This window comes from Peromyscus eremicus, chromosome 1, assembly GCF_949786415.1.
Source record: "Peromyscus eremicus chromosome 1, PerEre_H2_v1, whole genome shotgun sequence".
NCBI lineage: Eukaryota > Metazoa > Chordata > Mammalia > Rodentia > Cricetidae > Peromyscus > Peromyscus eremicus.
The window spans coordinates 84,075,004-84,090,425 of NC_081416.1; the positions used below are offsets into that span (position 1 = coordinate 84,075,004).

At 45.4% G+C, this 15,422-nt stretch overlaps 1 pseudogene; it reads right to left on the bottom strand.

Annotated features, from left to right (window-relative positions):
• Positions 1 to 204: 204 nt before the first annotated feature.
• Positions 205 to 15,422, bottom strand: part of LOC131908018 (small ribosomal subunit protein uS5-like) — a 42,043-nt pseudogene continuing 26,825 nt past the window's right edge.

Here is a 15,422-nt window from a genome sequence, read left to right on the forward strand (position 1 = left end):
GTTTATTTGTTTGTTTGTTTAAAAACCATTATGTGCCGGGCGGTGGTGGCTCACGCCTTTAATCCCAGCACTTGGGAGGCAGAGCCAGGCGGATCTCTGTGAGTTCGAGGCCAGCCTGGGCTACCAAGTGAGTTCCAGGAAAGGCGCAAAGCTACACAGAGAAACCCTGTCTCGAAAAACAAAAAAACAAACAAACAAAAACCATTATGTACTGGCCACAGCTGGGGCCTGGGGCCCCTGAACAGAGACACTGGTATGGGTTTCCACAAGATGGTCAGTGAATTCCTGATAAGGAGACTTGGTGAACACAGTCTCTTTCCAGAGGTCTGGGGTCAGGTAGCTGTAAGTCTTAGAGATGGCATCAAAGGTGGCCTTGGCAAAGTTGCCCAGGGTATCAGTGCAGCCTCTGGCTGCTGTGTAGCAGTCATCAATATCAACCATCATCAGTGCCTTCTTGGGCACAAGAGCAGTATGGTGGTATTTTATTTGTACTGAAATGTGATTTTAATTGTATGCTAATAAATAAAGTTGCCCGGGGGTCAGAGCTATTAGAGCCATAGCAAAAGCTGGGCGGTGGTGGTGCACGCCTTTAATCCCAACACTTGGTAGGCAGAGCTAGGTAGATCTCTGCATGGTCAAGGATACAGCCAGCATTGGAGACACACGCCTTTAATCTCAATGCCATAGAAGACCTGGAGGGCTGTACAACGGACAGTGACGAGGCGGTCATGTGGTTGGGTTTACAACCAATGAGAAGGCAGAACAGAAAGTCTATATAAAGACAAACAGACAGGAAGTAGCTCTCTTTCGGAGAGGTCTCTTGGCTGAAGAGGCTAGCTGCAGCAGGCTGGTAAGGCTCTTAGCTCTGATCTCTTGGCTTTCTTCTTTGCATTGGTTCTGTGTTTCTTATTTAATAAGATGGTTGGTTACATCTACAGAGCAGAGCCTCTGGGGCAGGGATAAGACACACCAACACAGAGACACAGAGGCCTATTACTTTGCCTGGAACAGTATGGGTGTCTTAGTTAGGGTTTCTATTACTGTGAAGAGACACAATTTCTTTTTCTTTTTCTTTTTAATGTGCATTGGTGTTTTGCTTGCATGTACTTCTGTGCAAGGGTGTCAGATTTTGGAGTTACAGGCAGTTTTAAGGCACCATGTAAATACTGGGAATTGAACCTGGGTTCTCTGGAAGAACAGTCAGCACTCTTAACCTCTGAGCCATCTCTCCATCTCTGACAATTCTTTCTTTAAAGGAAAACATTTAGTTGTGGCTAGCTTATAGTCCATTATCCGTTATCATCATGGCAGATGGCATGCAGGCTGACATTGTGCTAGGAGTTCTACATCTTGATCCGCAGGGAGCAGAAGCAGTCTGTGTCCACACTGGGCATAGTTTGAGCATAGGAGACCTCAAAGCCCACTCCCACAGCAGCATACATCCTCCAACAAGGCCACACCCACTCCGACAAAGCCACACCTCCTAATAGTGCCCCTCCCCATAGGAGCCATTTTCTTTCAAACCACCACAATGGGGCTTGCCAACTGTGCTCCCCCAGTAGCCTCTCCACGCAGGGACAGTGGACAGCTTGGCTGAGATGATGGCCCCTCAGATGACAGTGGCTACCTCCTTGGAGCACTTAACACCAAGACCAGCATGACCATTGTCTTCCCCCAAAGGGACAAAAGTCTTGAACCTGGTCCACTGGCCAGCCCTAGTCTGCTTCTGCACTGGCATGATCTTTAGAACGTCATCTTTTAGGGATGCATCCAGGAAGAAGTCAATAATCTTGGGTTCCTGAATGGGCAAAGAGAACGGGTAGATCTCCAGGGCCTTAGTCTTCATGTCCTTAACCATGTGAACCAGCTTGGTGACGAGGATCCACTCCTTGCCTCAGCTCCTTTACCTTTACAAACCCCACACCCCCAGCTTCCACCTCAACCATGACCTCCTAAAACTGCTACCTAATCCTTCTCTGTTGCTGCTGCTGCTGCAACTCCCAAATCCTGGGCTTCCAGGTCCTCTGGGCCCTCTTGCTGTTCAGGTGTCATTTGCCATTTGGTGCTTTCTGAAAAAGAAGAAGAAGAAGAAGAAGAAGAAGAAGAAGAAGAAGAAGAAGAAAGAAGAAGAAGAAAGAAGAAAGAAGAAGGAAGAAGAAAGAAGAAGAAGAAAGAAGAAAGAAGAAGGAAGAAGAAAGAAGAAAGAAGAAGCCAGAAATCTTATTGTTCTGGAAGTTTTTAACTGACGATCCTTTCATGTTAATTTGGTCTCTAGGCTTAGTTGGTTGTTTTTGCCCTTTGCTTGAAAGTGATGGGGGCGGGATGGGTTTCTGGTGGTGGTGGTGGTGGTTGGTTGTGTTTTATTTTTGCTTTGAGACAGAGTCTCATGTCACCCAGGCTGGCCTCAAACTTATTTTTAGCCTCCTGCCTCCACCTGTTTACAGGCATGTGTCACCCCCAACCCCCACGCCCCATTTGAGAGTGGTAAGTGGTTTTTGTCTCCGTGGGGTCTTTAAGCCTGCATCACTCCTGTCCCTGGGTACTAGTGTGCAGTCATGACATGGGGCAGTGGTGTGGAAAGTGGCTAGAGCTGGGGTCTGAGGACACCTGATCACTCAGAGGAAGTCGTTTACAGTCTTGGGTCTCAGTTTTCTCAAACTGAAAATAAGTGATGTCATTAGGTGTGATGGTGCACACCTGTAACCCTAGCTTTCAAGATGCAGAGGCAGACAGAATCGAAGTTTGAGTCCAGTCTGGGCTACATAACAAAACTCTTTCTCAAAAGTAAAGCTAAATCTGAATGAGATGGCTCACATCTGCATTCCCAGTACTCAGAGGATAGAGACTGGAGGATCAAAAGTTCAAAGTCAGCCTGGAGGTGGTGGCCCACGCCTTAAAGCCCAACACTCAGGAGGCAGAGGCAAGAGGATCTCTGTGAGTTCGAGGCCAGCTTGGTCTAGAGAGCTATTTCCAGGACAGCCAGGACTACACAAAGAAACCCTGTCTCAAAAACAAAAAATTAAAATTCAAAAAAAATTTTCTTTTAAATTCAAGATTCTCAGCTGCAGAACAGTTTCAAGGCCAACCTTGGATACATGAAATCCTGTCAAATAAATAAGTGAATAAATACACAAAATAAAGGAGTTTGACCGTTGGAGATTACAAAATTTATCAAAGGCTTACAGGAGTTTCCCAGGAGCCTATGGGGCTAAGAGAAGCCCTGAACTCATCTTTCCCCCCTTGGTGGCCTCTGAGAGTGTGGGTCTATTGTTGCAGATCTCAAGAGAGTGAGACAGACAGACAGACAGACAGATGATAGATAGATAGATAGATAGATAGATAGATAGATAGATAGATAGATAGATGATAGATAGATGTTAGAGCACTTTCTGGACTTTCCTTTGGGACTTCCCAATTTATAAATTTGGGGAACTAATGCCCCCTCTTTTTTTTTCCCTGCAGAATTTGGATTCCAGAGAAAACACTCCTGAGGCCATAGTTTACCCGAAGCCAATTCTGTAATGACCTGTAACGATAACCCAGGGCTCCTTCAAAATCCAGTTCTACCCATTCTGTGAATCTACTACATGGTTGTACAGGTGCAGCTGTGCCTCTCTTGAATATGTGTGCGTGTGTGTCTATACCTTGCCACGTTGCTCGTGGCTTACCATTATCTTTACATCTTGTTTCCTCTGTCTCTGGCTGGCGACTCCTCACTCAGCCTTCCTCTTCCCAGAATTCTCTTCTCTCTTTGTCCCGCCTATACTTCTTGCCTGGCTGATGGCCAATCAGCACTTTATTAACCAATCAGAGCAACACATTCACAGCATACAGAGTGATATCCACAGCACTTCCCCTTATGATATAGAAATATAGGGTATAGTTATAATAGGATGAAAGGGTAGGTTAATGAACCTACTTTTAAAGAGAAACACATTCACAGCACACAGAAAGACATCCCCAGCAAGGCAGTGTCAATTAGGATAATCACTCTGGGTCATAGTGCTTTTATCAGAGCAGTGCTAATGAATAACAGCACCTACCCATTATGGGAGACCAGTTGGGAGACTGGCTCCCACATTTTACCCCAGGGTACTCTTGAGGAGTGAGGGATAAGAGATTTAGATAGAGGAATAGAGGGGAGAGAAAAAGACAGACACAGGATAGCCTCGGGAGGGCTTGAATCCTTATCCACAGGCCCCTTCTGTCTCTTCTAAAGGGCTATTTATAGGAATGCCAAGGGGTGAAGCAAAAGACCTCCCCCCAGCACAGCCAAGTGCAGACCCTTTCCAATCAACTGGTAACCATGCACAATGGTCAAGCCATCTTCTAATGCAGCTCTGCTGGGTAAAGCAAGCTCAGATCTCACTAGGAAACCTTTGTGGGCCTCCACACCCCATCAAGCCTATGACAAGATGAGCTCCCTGTCTGTCAAGAGCTGTGGATCAAACAAGGCCCAGGTGATGGTTCAAGTTTATAAACCTAGAGCTTGGGAGATAGAGGCAGGTGTATTTCTGTGAATTTGGGACTAGCATGGTCTACATAACTAGTTCTAGCCAGGCTATGTAGTGGGGCTCTGTTTAAAAACAAACAAAAAAAGCAGCTGGACCCAGACTCATTAAACAAGTAAACAAAAGGAACAGAGAAACATACATACCTGTAGATGCTTGTCTTTGTGTGGTCTGCTATAGCATGATGCCATAGACTGGGATAGGTTGGGGCTTACAAACAACAGAAGTTCATTTCCCAGAGTTCTAGAGTCTAGAAAGCCCAACATCAAGATGCCAGTAGATTCAAAGTCTGAGGAGGGCTCACTCCTACAACTTTCATACCATACCTTCCCACAGTGGACGGTGTAATGGGTTAAATACAAAATGTCCCCCATAGGTCCAAGTGTTTGAACACATGGTCTCCATGTAGTGGCACTGTTTAGGAAGGTTGTGGACCCTTAGGATGTGGGCATAGCTACAGGAAGTGGATCACTGGAGTCTGGCCTTGTGGGTTTCTAACCCAAGCTCACCCTCTCTCCTCTGCTTCCTGCTCTGTGGAGGTTTGAGGAGTTGCAGACATGCTCTCACCACTGTGAACTCCGCTGTGCTTTCTCTGCTGTGATACATCATGACTGCTCAAACTGTAAGCCCACGCAAATCTCTCCTCCATTTTTCCTGTCATATTTTCTGTCACAGAGTGGGAAGAGCAGCTACAGGTGTGAGGCCTGATCCTCTTCATGAAGACTCAGTTCCCATGACATGATCACTGCTGCCTCCACCTCTCAAGTGCTAGGATTACAGGGATGCACTACCACTGGATAACAGGGGTTATCCAGTGCTTAGGAGTGAACCAGGGCTTCCTGTATGTTAGGCAAGCACTCTGCAAACTGAGCTACATCTCCAATCCCCAAAAACCTTGCCTCCTAAAACAGTGGTTCTCAAATTATGGGTCATGACCCCCCTGGGGGGGCAGTTAAAAGATCCTTTCACAGGGGTCGCATATCAGATATTTACATTATGATTCATAACAGTAGCAAAATTACAGTTATGAAGTAGCAACAAAAGTAATTTTATGGGGGCTGGAGAGATGGCTCAGCACTGAAGAGCACTGGCTGTTCTTACAGATGGCCTGGGTTCAATTCCCAGCATCCACATGGTAGCTCACAACTGTCTGTGACTCTGGTTCCAGGGAATCTTGCATCCTCACACAGACACACATTCAAGCAAAACACCAATGCACATAAAATAAAAATATATAAATCTTAAGAAAAACAATAATTGTACGGGTAGGGGTCACCACAACATGAGGAACTATATTAAGGGTCACAGCATCAGGAAGGTTGAGAACCACTGTTCTAAAACATCATCCTGGGAGCCCATTTTCAACAGATGAGGCAAAAGGAGGAGGCATGTTCAGACCCTAGGTGACTCCATGGATACTATTGACCTTAACTGATGTTGTCAAGTCCTGGGAGTAGGGGTGCTTCTGATTAGAAGCACTTGGTGGCCTACCTTGTAAGTTGCAGGTTGGGTTCTAAAAGCTTGACCTCAGGGTTGGTTTTCCCATAGAGACAGCAGCCACTGGCTCCTTTCCCCAGGGAAGATCTGGAAACGCCTATTCAGGCTCTAGAGTGGCCTAAATATTGTGTAACTGCCAGTCAGAGGAGGCACCTGGTGGAGGAACACAGCAGACATGACAGCGCCTGGTTTCTCCTTTAAACTGCTGATGGTAAAAGGCTTTCCTCCTGGGAAAGAGACTCTGCGGCAGAATTAATTAGAAGACTACAGAGCCACCAAGGAACGAGTGCTCCTGCTTGGAGGGATGGGGGGCTAGGGATGTTTAAGGACTTTAAAGATGGATGATCCTGAGGTTTTTCAATTTGTTGAGCTGCACGCGCATGCGTGCGCTCACCACACCACACACACACACACACACACACACACACACACACACACACACACTACCGTATAACTTCTCATTTCCTGGAGTCAATCCTCTCTAAAGTTACTTTCATTTTCATCTTTAGAAGTGTCATCTCTAGGGCCAGGGAGACAGCTCAGAGGGTGAAGGTGTTTGCCGGCCAATTCAAACAACCTGAATTCTGTTCAGTGTCCACGCGGTGGAAGGAGAGAACTGACTCTGGCAAGTTGTCCTCTGACCGCCACACATGCATAAGAATGTGCACCCCTCCGCACACGATAAATAAGTAAACATACCAGCTTTAGGCTAACAACTCTCAAATGTGTGTCTTCAGGCCACGTTCTTATATAAACAGCTCCCAACTTACTGTCTCTGTAGATATCTCATACATGTGGTTATGGTCTGGATGTGGGCTGTCCCCGATAGACGCATGTATTTGAACACTTGGTCCCTAACTGCTGGTGCTGTTCTGAGAGGTGTGAAAATGAGTCCCAAGTGGAGGTCAGCCAAGTTGCCAAATTCTTCAAAGGACTCTGTGGAGAAGCCAATCCCAAACCACGTTTACTTGTCAGAAGGTCCATATTGTGAGGACATGAACTCAGAAGATGACAGGCTAGGGGTGTATATAGCTCAATAGTAAAGCACTTGTCTGGGGTGCACAAAAGGAGGAAGGGGGAAGGATCTGAGTGGGGAGGAGGTAGAGGAGGAGGAACACACACAAAGCTCCAGGCCAGGGAAGTTCTTTGAATGATGCCCTCTTTACTACAAAGAATTCCAGGGGGCCTGGGGAGATGGCTCAGCGGGTAAGAGCAATTGCTGCATAAGTGAGAAGACCCGAATTTAAATACCCAGAACCACAAACAAAGCTGGGCATGGCCGTCCCTGTAACCCCAGTGCTGCAGGAGATAGTGACTGACGGATAACTGAGGCTTACAGGCCATCAGCCTAGCTCCAAGTTCAATGAGAGACCCTATCTTAAAGAAATAAGGTGGAGAGTGATACAGACTACCCAATGTCCTCTTTTGACCTCTACACATGTGTGAACTTATATGCACACCCCCACCCCCACACACACACACACTTTTTTTTTTTTTTAAAGAAGACATTCAAGGGCTGGGGACAGAGTTCTCTGTCTATAAAATGCTTGAAGCACAATGAGGATCTGAGTTCAGATGTGAAAAACCCACATAAACGCCTAATGTGGTTGTCAGTGTTCCTAACCCTAACACAGGCAGACAGTAATGGGGGACAGAGAGACAGGGTGACACCTGGAGCTCGCTGGCCAGCCAGTCTAGTCAGCCATCAACCTGGGGTCAGTGAGAGACCTCATCTCAAAAGATAAGAAGGAAAGCTCTGGTGGCAGACACCTAACATCCACCTCAGTCCTCTGTATGCAATCATACACACAGGTACATACATAAACACACACATGAAGAAGTCTGGTGTGAATGTTCACAATACCCTTGTCCCTCTGGAATGCTGGGGGGCCTCTGCAGCTGAATGCATGAGAAAGCTCCACCTTTGCCCATATGTTTTGTGAAAGAGCCATGTGTATCTTTGTAGCCCTCCTGGGAAAGATGATTTCCCCTCGAGGTGCTCAGATAATTGGTGAGGGATGTCAAACAGACAGGACACAGTGGAGGTAGAAGTTTCTGGGTCAGTTTCTGTTTCAACCATCTTTTTTAAAATTTTCTCCAGCTTTCTAATTTATCAGACTCTGGTGCTCTTGGAGACCATGGGCAGCGTACTTTATTTCCCTGAACCCCAGTTTCCTCATCAGGAAACCTGAGGGTTTCTTGCTCTAGGTTCCTTATATTCCAGCTCCAAATAAATGACTTGATGATCCATCCATCATCTCTCCCATCACATAACAGGCACCAGGGTTTGAAGAAATAAATCAGAAAATAAAGGTAAGACTGTCTGGTTCTTAGCATAAGCATTTCTCCTCTCTATTCAAAACATCAGCATCCATTTGTAACAGTGGTCTCCAAATTCCATTTGTTGGAATGTAGCCCCATAAGATATGAAAGTAGGACTCCTAGGTCAAAAGAAGTTGGGGAGCCTGTCAGGTGCCTGTGTGTATCTGTTTCCTCTGTATTGAAACATTCCCTTCTGGAAGCAGCACAATGTCTATTATTCTTATAATACCTCTGTCCCCCATCCACCTAACAGCCTATGATCAAAAGATGACCAAAGCAGAGTTTAAAAGTTTCAAAGATTACAAGCAAAATAAGTGCACTTGTCACTCTGAATCTGTGAGTGTTTGACTCCAGAGCACCAAACTTGTGTACAGTCAAATCCCTGTATGCAGGGATGCTGGGTTTGCATGTAGCCTGTGTGCAGTTGACTAAGGAAGAGAAGATGAGGGTCGGGTTAACTGATGGTACTACAGGTTATGCAGTCACCACCCAGAAAGCTGTCAGATGCAGCATTAAAACCCCTTTTGGAGACCACCCTGGAGGATAGTGGTAAAAGAAAATCTTCACAGTAGGCAGAATTTTGGGCAGAACATATGATTCCACATTTTGCTCATCCCAAGGCAAACTAGCCATATTTTACAGGCTCAGTTCCCAGGGTCCTGTGTATCTGTGTGTGTTGGTGGTATTTTACTCTTTTGTGGGGGGCCCACCACCCAGCTCCCAAATAAATCACACATGGAGGCTTATTATTACTTATGAACGCCCAGCCTTAGCTTGGCTTAGTTTCTAGCCAGCTCTCCTTAACTTGTCCCAGCTCTCTTTTGCCTCTGGGCTTTTCCCGTTCTCTTACTTCTGTAAATCTTACTCTTACTCTGTGACTTGCTGTGTAGCCGTGTAGCTGGCCCCTGGAATCCTTCTCCTTCTCTGGCTCCTAGATCTTAGATCTTTCCTCCCAGTTTTCTCCTTCTATATATACTCTCTGCTTGCCGCCACCCCCACTCCCCACCCCGCAAGCCTATTCTCTCTCCTGCCTTGCATTCTTTATTAGACCATCAGGTGTTTTACACAGACACAGTAACACAGCTTCACAGAGTTAAACAAATGCAATAAAACAAAAGTAACACACCTTAAAATATTCTACTACAGTGTGTGTGTGTGTGTGTGTGTGTGTGTGTGTGTGTGCGCGCGCGCACAGATGGGACCCAGGACCTAGCAAACGCTAGGCAAACTCTAACTGAACCACATCTCCAGCCCATCATTGTAGGAGCCTGGCTGAGGCCTCTCTAAGTAGGTAAGAATCAAGAACTCCAAGTCAATTAACATTTGCTTAAGGCCTTTCTCCCTCCCCAGCTGTCAGCCTTTAGTTTCCTAGGAATCTCACTAGAACCCCCCTTCACAGTAAAAGGCACTCCCTAAACCCTATGTGCAAATCTAGTGGCCCCTGGCTTTTCCTTATCAGAGGCTGATCTGAGGCACCTCTGGAGCCTCTCTACAATCCCGGTGATCAAAGGGAAAATGAGGGGAATGTCTTGGCAGCTGTTTGAGGGCAACTTGAGAGCCACTAAGTGTGTGAGGCTAACGCAAAGACACTAATTCCAGCTCCCCCTTGAGAAGCCCAATCCACACTTGGGTTTGTCAAATTCTTTCACTGAGCATCTCAAGTGTGTTGCTTTATGGTACAGTGTTCTTTTCCAGCCCAGGTCCTGGCATGTTTTGTATTCAGAGTCATACCCCTGTAGCCCATGTTAGATAGCCCTGATGTACCCTGAAGTTAGCATCTTCCATTGAACTGGCTTTGGCTAGGTTCAGATCATCAGTCATAGGCTTGAGACTGGGTGGGGGGATGAGCTGCTTCTGTGCTGAAAATGTGTGACACCAGATACATTCATGTTTATCCATGATCCAACCAACCAGGTGTCCTATGATTCAATTCACTTTGGACACTGAGTTAGTGCAGCCCACAGGCTAAGGGGTTCAGTGCCCCAATGCTGTCCCTATGTCAGATATCCATCACAAGCCCTGAGAATCTTGTATTTTTCACTTTCCATTAATAAATTGAGGGGTTTAAAATTTTTTATTACATTTTGTTATTAATGTGTGTGTGCACAGTGTGCACATGCCACAGTGTATTTGTGGATCACTTGTGGTACAAAGGACAGCTTGTTGGGGTTGGTTGTCTCTTTCCACCCTGTGGGTCCAGGTCATTAGGCAAGCGCCTTCACCTATTGTCTCATCTTGCTGGTTCTAAACTGAGATTTCTTACATTTACTGGAAGGATTCTGTATATGCGCAGCTCAGGGTCTCATCTGGTGCCTTATTACAACATCAGTGGGCATCCTAAAAGCTGGAAGTGCACCCCCACACTCTCTGCGGTCTCTCTCCATGCTCTCTCTCCTCTCTCTCTCTCTCTCTCTCTCCTTGGTCTCTCTCTCTCCCCGTGTCTCTCTCTGTGTCCCTCTACCGAAGGAGTTCCAGGACAGCCAGGACTACACACAGAGAAATCCAGTCTCAGAAAAAAAAAAAAAAAAGATTAAACATGTGTTTGGTATGGTGGCACACACCTTTAATTCCATCACTCAGGAGGCAGAGGCAGGAAAATCTCTGAGTTCTAGGCTAGTCAGGGTAATACAGTGAGACCCTGTCTCAAAAACAAACGAACAGACCAAACATATATTTCTTATTATATCACAGGTCATGAGAAGAAAGAGAGGTTGAGGCATCTATCTCTCTGTTGGGGAATATTAAAGTGTGTTGCTTTTGTTTATGTTGCATTTGTTTAACTCTGTGAAGCTGTGTTACTTTGCCTGTCTAAAACACCTGATGGTCTAATAAAGAACTGAATGGCCAAAAGCAAGGCAGAAGAAAGGATAGGTGGGGCTGACAGGCATTGAGAATAAACAGGAGGAGAAATCTGGGGAGAAAAGAAAGATCTAGGAGTGAGAGAAGGAGGAGGACATCAGGGGCCAGCCATCCAGCTATGCAACCAGCAATGGAGTAAGAAAGAAAGGTGTATAGAAGTAAGAGAACGGGAAAAGCCCAGAGGCAAAAGACAGATGGGACAATTTAAGGTAAGAAAAGCTGGCAAGGCCGGGCGGTGGTGGCACACACCTTTAATCCCAGCGCTCGGGAGGCAGAGCCAGGCAGATCTCTGTGAGTTCGAGGCCAGCCTAGGCTACCAAGTGAGTTCCAGGAAAGGTGCAAAACTACACAGAGAAACCCTGTCTGGGGGGAAAAAAAAAGAAAAGAAAAAGAAAAAAAAAGAAAAGCTGGCAAGAAACAAGCCAAGCAAAAGGCCAGGAATTTATAATTAAGAATAAGCCTCCATGTGTGATTTATTTGGGAGCTGGGTGGTGGGTCCCCCAAAAGAGCAAAAACAACCAACAACATCTCCCCATTCAGGTTCTCCTTCCCTTCCTTCCTCTTTCCCAGTTCCTCCAGCAACTGGCCCTGTCATGTCTCTATTCTCTGTAGAAGACCTCTACTGTGTCTGTGACCAGATGCAATAAGTGCCTGGGGTGCTGATAACACAACCTTTCCTGTTGTCCTCCCAGTTTGGGGACCAGTGATGGCTCCGTTGGGGGTGGGTTCATTGGCAGACACTTTTAGGAAACAGGTGGAAGGCTCAAGGAAGGAAATTGGAAGAGGACATCTTAAAGGCCCTATTTCAGAGGTCTGACTATGGGTATGGGAACCTCAGCGAGGATACTGAAATATGCCAGGAGTAGGGGGTCAGGGGAGGTAGGGAGCCTTTAGTGTTCTTAGACCCACAGAGCATTGAGAAAGGGCCTAATGTTTAATGGAGAAAGCCTCAGAGAAGAAGTTGTACAATAAGCACTCAGACTTCCCTCTCCTACTCTTCCATCTGGGAGTGACTCCTACTGTTAGCCAGGGCCCCAGCACTTCATAAAGCTTCTCCATTTTGAACTATGATAATTCCAGTAACTGTAGTAATTTGGTTTCTCTATACTCTTGCCTTACCCACCCTATAGACCCTTAGTAATAGCTGGCCAGGAAAGATGTATATGGATAACCTAATATTCTTTGAACACTCTCTGGTTACACCCAGCATTGACAAACTGTAGGCCAGCACCTGGCAACTTTCCAATCTATTTTCTCTCCTGGGCTCTAAAACGTCTAAGAAGTGGCCCTGCTCGCCCCCATGTGTCTGAACGCTCCTTAGGGTCCCTGAAATGCTGCTGTCTGCCTACTTATCTATATTGTTAATAACTAATCTAGCCAGGTGGCGGTGGCATATGACTTTTATTCCAGCACTTGGGAGGCAGAACCAGGCAGATCTCTGTGAGTCCGAGGCCATCCTGGTCTACAGAATGAGATCCGGGACAGGCACCAAAAACTACACAGAGAAACCCTGTCTCGAAAAAAACCAAAACCAAAAACTAACCTAATAAATCTCTTACTCAGAAAGAGCAACCTACCTCAGTGTTCCCTTTAAACTCCAAACCCCAAACTTTTCACCTACTGGCAGAACTTCACCAGAAGACAGAGAATTAGACAGGTTACCAGAACGAGAGCAATCTGTTTCCAGGAAACCTGGGATTCTTTATTGCACCAGCATATCTTGCAGACAGGTCACCATTGCAGATGGAAGGGTTTGTCGCTGGGTTGGTGTTTTCCTTTCTCCTTTCATAGTATGCAGGGCACCTTCCTGTACATGAACAGCAGGCAGTAGGGGTAAAGCTCTAGGTAGGCACCAGCTTGATTTCTCTGTATTCAGTGAGTTATGCAAGCGTAGTCTTTTGGCAATAGGGCCTCACCGTCAGTTTGTGGAGAGCAACCAACAGACACTGGCAACAGCCTGAGTTGTTTGGGGGGTGTCCACGGGCTCCCTTTAGCCAACAGCTTGATTAGATGTAACCCATTACCAGAAGTGGAAGTTCCATTTGGTGATAAGTGTCTGATTGGGGCTTTCTCTCCGATGTTATTTGGTGATTCCATCTAGATTTCTTTCGTATATGTATGTATTTTAAGAAGCTTCTACAATATTATGTTTCCATACAATCCCTCAAATGGCCCTTAGTTTTAGCTGTTCCTCCCCAAATTCTTTCTCTTATGCTGCTCTTCTCTCCCATTCCCTGTTTGATTATCCCATTCTAGTACCCCACCCCGTCCATCTGTAACTATGTGTTCTATTTTCCCTTCCTGAAGAGGATCCCTTCTACCAGTCACTTACTCTATACCTAACCTCAGTGGTTACATGGATTGTAGCCTGCTCATCAAAGGCTTAAAAGCTAGCATCCACATATAAATGAATACCTACCATATTTGTCTTTCTAGGTCTGGGTTATCTTACTCAGGATAATTTTTTTCTAGCTCCACCCATTTCCATACAAATTTTGTTTTTTTTTTTTTTTTGTTTTTTTGTTTTTTTTTTTTTTTGGTTTTTCGAGACAGGGTTTCTCTGTGTAGCTTTGCGCCTTTTCCTGGAACTCACTTGGTAGCCCAGGCTGGCCTCGAACTCACAGAGATCCGCCTGGCTCTGCCTCCCGAGTGCTGGGATTAAAGGCGTGCGCCACCACCGCCCGGCAAATTTTGTTTTTTAACAGCTAAGTAATATTCTATTGTGTAAATGTACCGAAATTTCTTTATCTATTCATCTGTTGACTGACAGTGTCCTTTGGGTGTATGCCTAGGGGTGATATAGCTGCATCTTGAGGTAGATCAATTCCCATCTTCCTGAGGAACTCCCACACTGATTTCCATAGTGGCTGTACAAATCTGCACTCCCACCAGCAAGGGATGAGTGTTCTCCTTATTCCACATCCTCAATATCATAACCTTCATTTGTTTTATCGATCTTGGCCATTTCTAACAGGTATAAGGTGAAATCTCAGAGTAGTTTTGATTTGCATTTCCCTGATGACTAAGGATGTTGAACAATTATTTAAGTACTTTTCAGCCATTTGAGTTTCCTCTTTGGAGAATTCTTTGTTTAGATCTGTGCCCCATTTTTTTGTTTGTTTGGTTGTGGTTTTTTTGTTCTTTGAGATAGGGTTTATTCGTGTCATCTTGATTGTCCTGGAATGAGCCTTGTAGACCAGAATGGCCTTGAATTCACAGAGATCCGCCTGCCTCTGTCTCCCAGGTGCTAGTATTGAAGGCATGCACCACCACTGCCTGGCACGTACCCCATTTTTCATTGGGGTGTTTTCTTAGTGTCCAGTTTTTATCTGCTTGTTTTTGTTTTAGTTCTTTCTATATTTTAGATTTTAGCCCTCTATCAGATGAATAGTTGGTTAAAAAAATCTTTTCCCATTCTGTAGGCTGCTGCTCTGTCCCTATGACAGTGTCTTTTGCTGTACAGAGCTTTTTAGTTTCATGGAGTCCCATTTATTAATTGTTGTTCTTAGGACCTGTGCTATTGGTGTTCTATTTAGAAAGGCTTTTCCTGTGCCAATGAGTTCCAGACTGTATCTCGCTTTCTTTTCTATCAGATTGAGGGTACCTGGCCTTATGTTGAGGTCTTCGATCCATTTGGGGTTGAGTTGATCTGCAAGGTGATAGTATGAATCTATTTGCATTTTTCTATATGCAGACATCCAGTTTGGTCAGTAACATTTGTTGAAGATGCTGTCTTGTTTTCTAGTGTGTATTTCTGATTTATTTATCAAAAATCAGGTATTCATAGGTATGTAAACTTATTTCTGGGTCTTCAATTCTATTCCATTGATCAACATGTCTAGTTTTTTGTTTGTTTGGTTTTTGCCAACACCATGCTGTTTTAATTACTATAGTTCTGTAGTACAATTTGAGATTGGAGATTGTCTTAGTAAAGGTTTCTATTGCTATGATGAAATACTATGACCAAAAGCAAGTTGGGGAGGAAAGGTTTTTTTGGTTTACACTTCCATATCACTGCTCATCACTGAAGGAAGTCAGGACAGGAATTCAAACAGGGCAGGAATCTGGAGGCAGGAGCTGATGCAGAGACCATGGAGGGGGTTGCTGCTTACTGGCTTGCTCATCATGGCTTGCTCAGCCTGCTTTCTTACATTGTTGCTCCTCCTCCTCCTTTCTCCTCCTCCTCCTCCTCCTCCTCCTCCTCCTTCTTCTTTTGTCTTGTTTTTTGTTTGT